The sequence below is a fragment of the Herpailurus yagouaroundi genome, unplaced genomic scaffold, assembly GCF_014898765.1.
Source record: "Herpailurus yagouaroundi ecotype Mexico unplaced genomic scaffold, PumYag 77, whole genome shotgun sequence".
NCBI classification, from domain to species: Eukaryota; Metazoa; Chordata; class Mammalia; order Carnivora; family Felidae; genus Herpailurus; species Herpailurus yagouaroundi.
This window is the reverse complement of record NW_024412388.1, coordinates 31,878,501-31,891,313: the sequence shown is the minus strand read 5'-3', so window position 1 is coordinate 31,891,313 and position 12,813 is coordinate 31,878,501. Positions and strand designations below refer to the sequence as shown.

The window sequence follows — 12,813 nt, the reverse complement described above, 5'->3', positions numbered from 1 at the left end:
AAGAACTAAAAGAGGGTTCTATGGCAAGCGGTTGACTGGTTGTTAACAGCCTTCTAAGGAGTTGACATATTAACCGACTCCCGAATGATAAGAGGAAACCAGCCATCTGAACATCAGGGGTAGAGCATCTAGACAAAAGAAACAGCAAATGCAAAGACCCTCACAGGGGAATCAACTGAGCATGTTTGGGGAACAGAGGGAAACCCAGTGCAGCTGGAGTATCGGTTAGTGAAGGGAGACAGTGAGGAAGGGACCACATCTTGGAAGCTTCATCAGCCAGAGGAAGAGTTTTATTATTATTATTTTTATCTCAAGATAACATTTTTAATTTATCTTTGTACTTTCCCCTCACTGATTTAAGTAGCCAACACAATATTTTTATAAAATAGGTACACAGTGAATGTTTATTGAATGAACTGAAATAAGCTAAATCCCAAAGGCCTGGTTTGGTGCTAAAATTATCTTTTTTTTTTTTTTTTTTTACTTGTTTTATTTTTTATTTTTTTAAAATTAACATCCAAATGAGTTAGCATATAGTGCAACAATGATTTCAGGAGTAGATTCCTTAGTGCCCCTTACCCAATTAGCCCATCCCCCCTCCCACAACCCCTCCAGTAACCCTCAGTTTGTTCTCCATAGAGTTTTATTATTTTTTATAATTTATTATTTGTTTCAAAATATGATAGAAGCAGTTGGAGAGTTCTAAACAGGGAAATGGCATGATCTGACTTTTTAAAGTTAATAGGCTTTATTATTTTTTTTTTACGTTTATTTATTTTGAGAGAGACAGAGACAGCACAAGCAGGGGGTGGGGGGTGGGAAACAGAGAGAGAGAGAGAATCCCAAGCAGGCTCCATGCTGGCAGCTGCAGGGCCTGATGCAGGGCTCGAACCAGCGAACTGTGAGATCATGATCTGAGCTGAAACCAAGAGTCAGACACAACCGACTGAGCCAGCCAGGTGCCCTTAGGCTTTATTTTTTTAAGGTAGTTCTAGGTTCTAGGTTTAGAGTAGTTTTTTTTTTTTTTTAAACATTATTTTTGAGGGAGAGAGATCATGTGCGCGTGCGCACACACACACACACACACACACACGAGCGGGGGAGGGACAGAGAAAGAAGGAGAGATAGAATTCCAAGCAGGCTCCATACTGTCAGGGCAGAGCCCACGAACCATGAGATCATGACCTGAGCAGAGGTCAAGAGTTGGACACGTAACTGACTGCACCACCCAGGCACTTAAAAACTTAAGGGGAAAGTACAGAGAATTCCCATATACCCTTGTACCCCCAACACACACACACATACACACACATACACAATTTCCCCTATTATTAACACCATGCATTAGTGTGAAACGTTCGATACAATTAATGAGCCAATATTAATCCATTATTATTAATTGAAGTCCACAGTTTACATTAAGGTTTACTCTGTGCTCTACAAATGTGGTAATGAATGACATCTTTCCACCATTACAATATCATACAGAATAATTTCACCGCCCAAAAAACTCACCTGTGCTCCACCTGTTCATCCTTCCCTCCCTATGAAAACCCTGGAAACCACTGATCTTTTTACTGTCTCCATAGTTCTGTCTTTTCCAGAATGTCATGTAGTTAGAATCGTACACTATGTAGCCTTTTCAGACTGGCTTCTTTCACTTGATCTGACTTTTTAAAAGATCACGTTGGTTGGTTTGTAGAGAATAGATTGAAAGGGGACAATATGACAGCAGGCAGGCCAGTCAGAAGGTGAAGCAGTTGTCTGGGGCTCAGACAAGCGGGTGGCCAGGTTGGTGGGGGAGAAGTGGATGGCCTCGGACACCTGTCCTGGGCTCTCGGATCTGCAGGTAGACTGGCTGCAGAGGGTGGTCGGGGGAGGAAAAAGCTAACGGTTACACCACAGGGTTGAACAGGTCCGAGAGAGAGCAATGGTATAAAGTTTTCATAGATATTGCTGTGATTTTTTTTTATTTACTTAAGTAAAAAGGATTTTCCTCCTCGAATTGAAGAAACAGATCCCAAAACATCTCCTTGTGTGCTTAGGATCACCCAGAAACCAGGTCTCCTTTGGATGGCAGAACTCCAGCCTCCTCATCCAGAACTCTGCCATTGGCTGCCAGCCCCCCGATCCCTCAGTGTCTTTGTTACGTATCTTCTCTTCTCCGGTGGTCGTTTTGTTACATAATCAACAAACCACTAACAGAAGTAAAAGGCGTCCAGATTTATATACTGCTGAGTCCCTGACTGGAAAACCTTCCCCTCTGCCCTCCTTAAAACCCTCCTGGCTTCTCAATGCACCTGGGGGAAAATAACCGCTTGGAATTGAATCTCAGCAAAACTGCTTGTTAACTTATCCTGACCCCTGAATTACTTCAGCTTATTTTGGTCTCAGGTGGCTACTCTAAGTCAAAAACAAAAACAAAAACAAAAAGTGGAGGGAGGGGAAATTGATGGATTTCTTGGGAGGCTATGGAGGCACATCACAGATCGAAGGCTGAGGAGTTGAATAAACAATCAGTATGAAGGACAGGTCCAGGGTCCTTCTGGGGACAGGGCTACTGTGACCAGATCCTGTGTCTCTCTACTGCATTCACCATCCTAGAAGACACTGGATGGTCCCAGCTTGGGTCTAGAGGGCACTCACCCCTGCTCAGGACTGTCAGATCTTGGGGAGGGAGCTCAGTGCCACACAGTACCAACTGGGTGGCTGCCCGTGAAGGCAAAATCTTCACAGGGGTTGGAGCTGCTAACGCCCCACCGGACAGTGTTGGCCATCTGTCCCCAGTAATCCCTTAACTCAATCCCAGCACTTCTCTGAATGTCTTGTAATCATTTCTTGACATGCATTTTCCTTTCACTGGGCAGTGGGTTCTTCAGGGACGTGGCCTCAACTCACTTAGCTTGGCATGCTGCAAAAGAGGTCCCCCAGGTGCCGTCCTCTCTTCTTCTACATTAGCTTGGATTTTTAGCTAGGCTCATGGCCTCCCAAAGTAACGACATGTCCCAATTTACTTTGCAGCTTGGGGTGACCAAGTGACAAAGTTCTGACTAATGCATAAGAACGAGGATGATATGAGGGGCGCCTGGGTGGCTCAGTTGGTTAAGCATCCAACTCTTGGTTTCATGGACTCTTGGACCATGATCTTGGTCATGATCTCATGGTTTGTGGGTTCGAGCCCCACATAGGGCTTTGTGCTGACAGCCCCACATAGGAGCCTACTTGGGGTTCTCTCGCTCTCACTCTCTCTCTCTCTCTCTCTCTCTGCCCTTCCCCCACTCACACTGTTTCTGTCTCTCTCAAAATAAATAAATAAACTTTAATTAGGAGGAGAAGAAGAAAAAAAGAATGGGGATGGTTATGAGCCACTGCCAGTCATATGTTTCCTGGGATGGGGCATGCCCTCCCGTTCCCACCCTCCTCCTGCAGGCTGGAAGGTGAACGGGTCCTATCGGACCATGTGGAAAAGAACAACTCCTTAGGGATGGCAGAGTCACCAGACAGAGAGATCGGGGTCCCTGACACCCTGAAGCCGTCACATCCGCTTTCAATTCCCTCCCCCTCCAAGAATATCCTAAAAGACAGCAAAACCTGTTTTCTCTTTAAGTCTTCCTGCTAGCATAATCCTAATATAACCCACATTAATAACCATGCTTCACATGGTGACTGACACTTAGTAAATACTCAGTAAATTACAGTTGAATTATGAAATCAATTGCAAAAAATAAGAAATCCTCGATTCCAGCATTTAACCCATCACCTGTTTGCGTGTTCCCTTTCAACTCTTCTCCACATGCAGGTGATAGTTATAAGAGAGGTATAATTAGAGCAGAAATATAATTTTATACCAGCCTTTTCCCTTTAACAGTAATTGCAAGTAAACATTTTCCATGTTAAGTCAGATTATCATAGTTTTAAATGGGTGTGTAATTTTCCAACAAAGAGATCAACCATGATTTACCCAATCACTCCCTCATTGTTTGATACGTCCATTTTTCCCTTTTTTTTTTTTTGCAATTAACTGATAACGTTGCAAGGAAGCTACTGATGACTCTAGTTTTTTGCCCCTTATTTTTGACAGATTTCTTACTGTCTGTTCTAGTATCTTGGAGTACCCTCGACCTTCACCGGCCACCCTCAAGCTTTATCATTTCCAGTTCGCTTCGGAATGATGGTCACGATGAGATGAATAATTGTAAGTGCAAGAGGTGCATTGCTGCCCACTGATTACATAACTGTGCCATGCTGAGCACTGGTCCCACGTCTGTAACTGCATGTCTATATATACCTCCTCTTGTACTTGCCACATCCCAGGCAAAGTGGCAAAAAGCACAAGTCCCAGAGTTAGACTGGATTCGAATCTTGACAAGATTGTTTCCTGTGAGACCTCGGGGACCCTACCTAACCTCTCTGTGCCTCTGTCTCCTCATCTACAAAGTGGAGATGGTAACATTCTCTGCATGGGGTCGCCGTGGGCACCAAGGGAGAGAACAAATTACAGCTGGTGTTTCTCGAGCGCCTACTAGGTGCCAAGTGCTGTGCCAAAGGCTTTGCGGTAATGACCTCATTTGTTCCTTGCCAGAGCATCGGGGATAAATGCCTCCGCCCCAATTTTGCAGACGAGGCACCTGAAGCTCAGAGCACAGACATGCGGCATGGAGCTGAGTGCTTCTCGCACAGGGCGGTCCTTGGCGTCAAAGCCCCAAGTTCCTTCCAAAAGGATCCTTCTCTTTATGGCGTTTACAGAGCCAGAGCCTGTGCCCCCAAAGCCCAGCTTCTGCAGCACAATCTCTCCCTCCACCTGTCCCCCACCCCATCCAGCAACGGGCAGCCTGCTTTTCAAATCTGCAGAACAATCCACTGTCCTTCCCACGGCTACCACTACAGCATGGAATACCCCAGAAGCCCAGTTAGGAACTATAACCATTTGTCCAGCATTTCCTCTGGCCAGACCTTGTGCTTGGTGCTTTACGTCATCATCTCCTTTAATCCTCAAAACGGTCCTAGGGCATAAGCACCGTTACCCCTTAATGCAGGCCAAGAAGTGAGTGAGACAGTCACAGAAGTGCTGGGATTGAGTTATGGGATTACAGGGAACACCACACTTTACAGGTGGGGAGACCCAAGCCCGGACTGGAAAAGCAAGTGGCCCCGTGTCATAGGATTACCGCACGGAAGAGCTGAGAGTTGCGGCCAGGCAGGGGAATGCAAGCCTGGCGTCTTGCTGTCCTCACTCGCCATCCTCGCCTGGGATGGCGGTTTCCAGGGGACGGGGAAGGTCGTGGGGTGATGGTCCCAGGTTGCCACTGCCGACGCCACACAGAGGGCACCAGCACAGTGCGCAACCCCCCCCCCCAAGGCCCTCCTGGCCTCTCATGGCCCGAGGCACAAAGGCAGGGGCCCGATCCAAGTTAGTGTTGTCGGATGAGTTCTCTGTGCCGCCCCTGAAATAGCCCAATTCCGCAGCTTCTGCTCCGGGAGGCGGCAGGCAGCTCCCGGAATAGCTCTTTCCTCCTGCAAGGTGACCTAGTTAGTTGGTTCCTCTCATCATGTGAGGTTGGCTGAGCAAGCCATTCACCTGCCTCCCTCTACACAGAAAAGGCTCAGTCCAGCACTTTCCTCTCCCCCTTCCCCCAGTGCTGCTCCAGCCTCTCCCCGCTGTTCACTCATCCTGGAAGTGTGGGGAGTGGGTAGTAAGACACTGAGCTTCGTGGCCTCAAAACACGATCACGAACATCATCGTGCTTCCTTCCCACTGCAGATGGAAAGGGAGGGCTTACTATCATCCCATTTCACAGGGGAGGAAATGAATGCACAGAGAAGGTAACAACATGAGCAAGGACACACAGCGGGCAGGACGCAGAGCCAGGATGTGCCTGGCACCGAGACCTGTGTTTTCACGGGGTCCTGAGCAGCCCGGTCGCCGTCTCCTCTCTCAGGAGCCCCAGTAACTACACCTGCCCCCCTCCACCCCCACCCCGACCCCTGCCTGTGATGCGTCTCCCAAACACCAGTGGCAGGATGGGCTGCAGAGCTTGAGATCAAAGGCCTCGAGGTCCACCAGACCAGGGTTGGAGCTGCGGTTTGAACTTCGGCATTTATCAACTCTGTGACCTCAGGCGAGCTGCTTTCCCTCTCTGGGATTCAGTTCCTGTATCTGTATGACGAGAATAATAATCACACCCGCATGCTGGGGTTGTTAGGAGGGTTGAATGAGGTAGTGTATGTAAGGTGGCCAGCAGGTTCCTTGCATCTTGCACAACCTTGACAAAGTAGCTATTGTTATTTTTTACTATTATCACATTTTTTTAAGTTTATTTATTTGTTTTGAGAGAGAGAAAGAGAGGGAGAGGAAGAGAGAGAAGCCCAAGCAGGCTCTGCGCTGGCAGCTCGATCCCACAAACCTCAAGATCACCACCTGAGCCGAAAACAAGAGTCTGATGCTCAACCGACTGAGCCACCCAGACGCCCTGGCATCTTTAATTTAACCAAAAAAAAAAAAAAAAAAAAAAAAAAGGAAAAATTTAAGACTGGTGAGTGCCAGTAAAGAGTATATAGCAAAGGACTTTATGATTTTCCCCACATCATCAGGCCTGGGAGAAATAATTGCATTTACGATAACACAACCCTAGCATATGGCAACTTTTCCAAAGTCATGGGCCCTGGTTCTCCGGATGACTGAGTGGCCCTGGGGTGAAGGTGTTGGTTAGAGCGAGGCCTTTCCCTGACTTGGGGGAGAGAGAAGTGGTGGCAGGGCCCATCCTTGGATGCCCCTGTCCCAGGTGGTCACCTGTGGGTGTGCTCATTATGCCGCGAGTGGCATATCACACAGGCAAGAAATGCACAGAAGGGCAGGGTGCCTGTCCCAGTGGTCCCTGGGAGCAGAGAGTCCCTGTGGAAGAGAAGGTGGGGAAGGAGATCAGGGGCAGGCCTGGAGGGCCCTGAATACCATTACCAAGTTACCTAAGGGGAGGAGCAGCTTGGGGCCGGTGAGAATGGAGTTGGACTTGTGGGGTCAGATACCGTCCCTTCAAACCCTGCCTCCCCCGCTCCCTAAATATGAGGTCACAGATCAGTTGCTGAACCTCTCTGAGCCTCATCTTACCTGTCTGTAAAGATTGGGCATGATAGGAACCTCATAGGGAAGGGGAGGTGACAGGGATTGGGTGAGCCACCCGCCACATAGCGGGTGCCGAGTAAATGTTTGAGAACCTGAACTGGATACGTCGAGGCAGTTAAGCCCCAAGACCAGAGGGGCATCCTGGGAATCTGGCAGGAGAGATGACCACACGCCGGCGGAAAAAGGCGAGGCTTCGGAACGCTGGCGAGACCGGCATTGCGTCCCGGAATCCTAGCGCGACAGAGGCAGCTGGAGAGGCTTGGTGAGGGCATTTCAGTGGGACAAAGCCCGGAGTTAGGAACGCACACGACGCACTGGCAGAACAGCAGCTTCCCATGGCGCCCCGAGGAAGATTCAAACTCTTCCCTGCAGCTGGTCATTCCTCTGTGACCCCCACCCGCACACCTTCCGACGCCGCCCCTGCCCAGCCTCAGTCGCTGCCTCCTGGCTACACACACCCTGTCGTCCACTCCCCATCCCCTTGCCCCGTGTGCTTTTCCCCAGAGCACTTATCCCACTGTTCGATGCTGTGTTATTCAGTCATTTGCACACCAATTTCTTGTCCGTCTACCCCCAAGAGACTGTGAGAGCCTTGAGGGAGAGGACTCAGTCTGCCTGTCCCCTGCATCCCCAGCCCCTGGAGCAATGGCAGGGCTCCGTATGGGCTCAGTAAATAGTGTGGAGGTGGGTGGATGAGTGAGCAGTGGAGAGTCCAGGCCGGCAGAAGGAGGGGACCCCCGGGACGCAGTTGGCTAGGTTGGTGCCAGCCTGGGGAGGGCTGTGAAGCCCAGACTGAGAAGTCGGGGTGGCTTTTCAGGGAGAATCAGCAGAGCTCGTGACCAGCCAGGCATTGGGCTGGTCAGGTTTCAGGCCTGGGTGATTGGGAGGTGGTAGAGCCACCGACAGGAGTCAGTTCATTTGTTCCTTGAGACTCCGAAGTGTCGCTTCAAGACCAAGCTCCGGGTTGGGCCCAGGGGTACAGAGAGGAACAGCCCATGCTTCCTCCTTTTGACAAGCTTCCCGTTCTGGTGGGGATTCATGGAGCAGCAGGCGTGCGAGCAGGACCTTGAAAGGTGGGGAGGATTTGAACACTGAGAGATCTGGGACTGGACCCCGCCCCCTCAACCCCCCCCCCCCCCACTCCCCACTCCCCCACCACCAAGTAATGCCAGGGTGACAGGAAAGGGTGGAGAGAGCTCGGGAAATGACGGAGAGGATTCGAGAGAAGAGAAGGCAGGACAGGCAGGCCTCCTCTGGGACCTGGGATGGTATTCTGTCCTTTGCTTCCCTCTGGGGTCCCTGCAGGAGGAACCGTGGCGAAGCTGCTTCCTACCTGAATGCCTCTCCTGTGGGCAAAGACACACAGGAGGAGGGGGAAGTGCTCAACAAAGGGGCATTCTTCTAGCCATGATGCAGAATCAATGGAGGCTTGTTCGTCCTGCTGTCTGGGGAGTAGCCAGGCGTGCTGGAGAGGGGACCTGGACAGCAGGGTGGGAGCGCGGAGCACTGAGCTGCGCCCGCCGGGGCCTTGCTCTGGCCCCACAGCAGCCACACCCAAGTCTTCCAGAAGCTTCAAAACAAAAACAAAAACAAAAACAAAAACCTTGGGTGTGTTGAGGGGAGTGGGGTGGGTGCTTCCAGAGGACGTCCGGGCCCATCTTCCCCTGCAGGGGGTGCCCTTGGACTCTCCCACGGTCCTGGGGCGAATTTGCCCAAGGGCCTCGATTATCCAGAGCAGCAGCAACTTGGCTTCATGAAGCAGAAGACAGGAGCCTAAGCCCCAGCTCTGTGATCTCTCCCAGCCTCAGTTTCCTTATCTGAAAGATGGGACTAATAACACCCTCATCGCAGGTAGGAATTACTGGGTGGATCCAAAGAGATCGTGTGTGCAAAGTGCTTTGAAAACTGCACAGTGTCTGCACCGGTTAGGATGCTGGAAGGAGGGTTGTCAGTGGAGGACGCGGCAGAGAGGGTGCGAAACAACGAAGGCAGCTCCTCCCCAGTCCAAAATTTTCCCCCTTCCCCCCTCCCAGCTGCCACCTCCAGGGAGAGGGGCAGGCCACCTCCCGGAGGCAGCCTGTTTCACTGTCAGGGCACCAAAATCCACCCCTAGAGAGCAGCCTTGTCTCAGACTCGGGGTGTGACACCGGATGGATGAGGCGACAGGAAGAGGGGGAAGGTCTGTGGCACAGGCCAGCCGGGTCCACGGAAGGCGCTGGGAGGGGGAGCTGAAGGTGGCCAAGGTGACCTCTACTTGCTACAGATGCACCTGCCCAAGTGGCTTCCACTTCTGCCTTGCCAGAGGATGGGGCCCTTCTGAGGAAACCAAAACGGAGACCGCAGGACGCGAGGCTAGATTCAGCCACGCTGACATGCCTCCCTTTAACTCACGTCTGCTTTTCACCCCAACCTTGAGAAGTAGACAGGGAAAGAGACTATTGTCCTCTTTTTCCAAATGAGGATACTGAGGCTGGAAAATGAGGTGGCATGCCCAAGAGCATTCGTCCAGCGAACATTTGTTGACACCCGATCAGGTGCCAGTCCTGGGACACAGCGGAACGAGGCCCAGCCCGAGGCTGAAGCCAGGCCACCAGACCAGAGCCGGGAGCCTGCCCCACGGAAGCAGATTATCACTTCGTTCTCCAGCCTTGCCTCTATCACCACTGTCTTCTGTCTTCAAATGCTAGAGACTGAGTTCGTGTTTGCTGATCTGGGGGAGGGAAAAATGGCATTTGTGTCGACTAATGTCAAAGGGAATAGAAAAAAACCTCCACGAGAGAGGAAAAGTATTTCTTTACATCCCCCACAACCCAAACCAAGGAGAGTAAATGCTGAGGCTCCTAGAGGGGCTTCTGTTGGGCAGGAGGGGTGATGGGGAGACATGGACCAGGGAGTTGGGTGCAGGCAGGGGTGAGGGGGCAATAGGAGATGGGGAACCAGCAGCCTTCTTGGAAATACTGGGGTAGGAAGGAGGAGTCTGATCAGCATTTGTGTAAGTTGTGTTCCGGGATGCACAATGTCAGCCCGTGTTCCAAATCTTCAGTAACACTGGCTCTGCCTTTATGGGGTACCTGGATTGGCCTTGGGGGTCTATGGCCAAAGAGCTAGGCCCTCCTTAAGGGTGGCTGCAAGTTGCCAACAGAGGCTGCTCCTATAGGGCTCTCAAAAATGGTTTCCATCTCCAGGTAGTTGAAAAATGATTCAGTACGAAGCCGAACAGAAAGATCTTTTGTCTCGAAACACAATGAATAATGAAAAGTCCTGTTGTGTCGCATGAGTGATCGTCCAATGTGATATTCCTCTTCCATAAGACTGGCTTTTTGGTGGCAGGTTATTTTTCCTCCTGGACCTGTTTTTCCTGGCTTGAGCCTCATCGCTAGAGGTACCTCTCTCTGCAAACTCCAAGGACAGTGCCAGCCCCGGCCCTTCCGACTGCCCGGGCTCCTGCTGGCCACACACAAAGGGGCTTTGTGGATGCCCACGAATCAAGCACGGATGCGTGATGGGGACAAGAAAAACTTGGTGACCAGGAGCGCTGAGTCTTGCCAATTCCTCATTCCAGCAGACATCGTCCCCTGGAGGGGGGATGTGGCAGAAGGCCATGGTTATACTTCTGTAACTGGGGGAAACCCTCGCAGGGTGTTAAAATTGTTTATCCGAATTGAATTTAAACTGTCTTGAGCATCTGCTGGCCGGATCAGCAGAAAGCCCAGGATCACCTTTTGTGGGCAGTGCCTTCCCTCTCCCCTGCTACTCTGACCACTTTGGGTCATTCGAGAATAGCCAGGGCTTCTAAAATCCAAGAGAAGTGAACGTGCTTGACTCTCACTCCCAAGATGGGGACGAGAGTCTCAAAGTCCAGAAGCAGTCGTGTGATGCCACTGTCACTGTTGCCCTGGTGTGGCACTCTCGCTGTGGTGGCTCTCCTGTCCTTGCTCCAAACAGTGAGAGTCCGTGGGCACCGCCGTCCCTGCACTAGGCAGGGCCTGGTCACCTCCTGGGCTTGCCTGTCAGTGTCCCGGGTCATCTGCTGTCAGGGCCAGCACTTCTGATCTCGGTCCCAGGCCCCAAATATTCAGGTAATTCCTTGTAAAGGAGATTCCGGAGGCACCTGGGTGGCTCAGCCAGTCAAGCATCCAACTCCTGGTTTCTGCTTCAGGTCCTGACCTCGCAGTTCATGAGTCCGAGCCCCGTGTTGGGCTCTGTGCTGGTGGCACAGAGCCTGCTTGGGATTCTCTCTCTCCTTCTCTCTCTGCCCCTCCCCTGCTCAGTCTCTCCCTCCCCCCCCCCCTCTTAAAAGTAAACAAATTTATTTATTCATTCATTCATTCATTCATTCATTCAGAGATTCTGAATTGCCCCTAAGCAGGGCCAGAATTTGGAAACTCAAAACAGTTCACCTAGTGGGGGCGGGCCAGGGGTGAGTCCTGAACGAAAGGCCATCCTTCCACCCCTTTCTTTGCAGGAAAGACAAGAGGGAGTTTTGGGCATCTTTTATACTACAACAGAAAACAAGTTTTCAGCAGATCACCCCCACTTCTATTTCCATTAAGGAGAAGCCCTGTTTTGTTGTTTGGTAGGTTTTTTTGTTTTTGTTTTTGTTTTTGTTTTTGCACATGGTTAGTTGCCTTCAGATTTCTAGGAAGTTTTGTGAGATCTAAGAAAATGGATGACTGGACAGTCATTCTCTAATAGGCATCCTGAGACAGGGCTTTGGGGGGGGGGAGAGTGCTGTCCAATGACTGTTTCTGGAAAGTTGCACTCTGCCCGCCAGGTATCTCAGGATATTCTGTTTGTTTCTGGGTAACTGCGTGAATCTCCGTTCCTTTTTATCTGTCTTCCTCTTGCTGTAAAGTTATAAAAATAAGTACCAAAGCCTGCGGATGTCAGAAATATTTCGTAAGAAGCCAAAGGTCTCTGTGCAGTGTATATAGCAGGAGCTCCCAACCTGAGGGCTATGTAATTCTGGAAGGCTTTTGAGTTATTGCCAGGGATTAATGGACACCCATGCGTGTCCACATCACAGAGGCATCGATGCCAGGCTGCCTGGGTTTGAATCAGTTCCACCAGCGTTCTGTGTGAACTTAAGATGTGTTACTTGAGGGGCGCCTGGGTGGCTCAGTTGGTTAAGCGTCCGACTTCAGCTCAGGTCACGATCTCGCGGTCCGTGAGTTCGAGCCCCGCGTCGGGCTCTGGGCTAACGGCTCAGAGCCTGGAGCCTGCTTCTGATTCTGTGTCTCCCTCTCTCTCTGACCCTCCCCCGTTCATGCTCCGTCTCTCTCTGTCTCAAAAATAAATAAACGTTAAAAAAATTTTTTTTAAGTAAGATGCGTTACTTGAATTCTCAGAGTCTGGATTCCCATTTTCTGTGAAGTAGGGGTGATGCTAAAAGCCCCTAACTCAGTTATTATGAGGATTAAAGTAACTAATGCATGTAAAGGGTTGAGCTGCGTGCCGGACATAGTAACTGGTCAATAAATGTTTTTCGTTATTATTAATAGCATCACCGTTTATCAAATTCTTTTCCAGGCACTGGGCTGAACACTTCTCCTCCGTGATCTCAAATCCGCAAAACACCCCTGATTTACAAAAAGTGAGGTTCGACAACTTGCCCGACTGCCCCAGAACTTGTATCTTATGCTGGTTTTCTTTTTTTTTTTTTTTTTTTTTTAATTTTTTTTTTTAACGTTTAT

The 12,813-nt window shown here is 50.3% G+C and overlaps 1 long non-coding RNA gene across 1 annotated transcript in view; it reads right to left on the bottom strand.

Annotated features, from left to right (window-relative positions):
• Positions 1–7,652: 7,652 nt before the first annotated feature.
• LOC121026936 (uncharacterized) overlaps positions 7,653–12,813 on the bottom strand; it is a 16,040-nt gene continuing 10,879 nt past the window's right edge. Inside the window, exon 4 of the long non-coding RNA XR_005788499.1 lies at positions 7,653–8,185. This is a non-coding gene — a long non-coding RNA (uncharacterized LOC121026936). The remainder of the gene's footprint in view (positions 8,186–12,813) is intronic.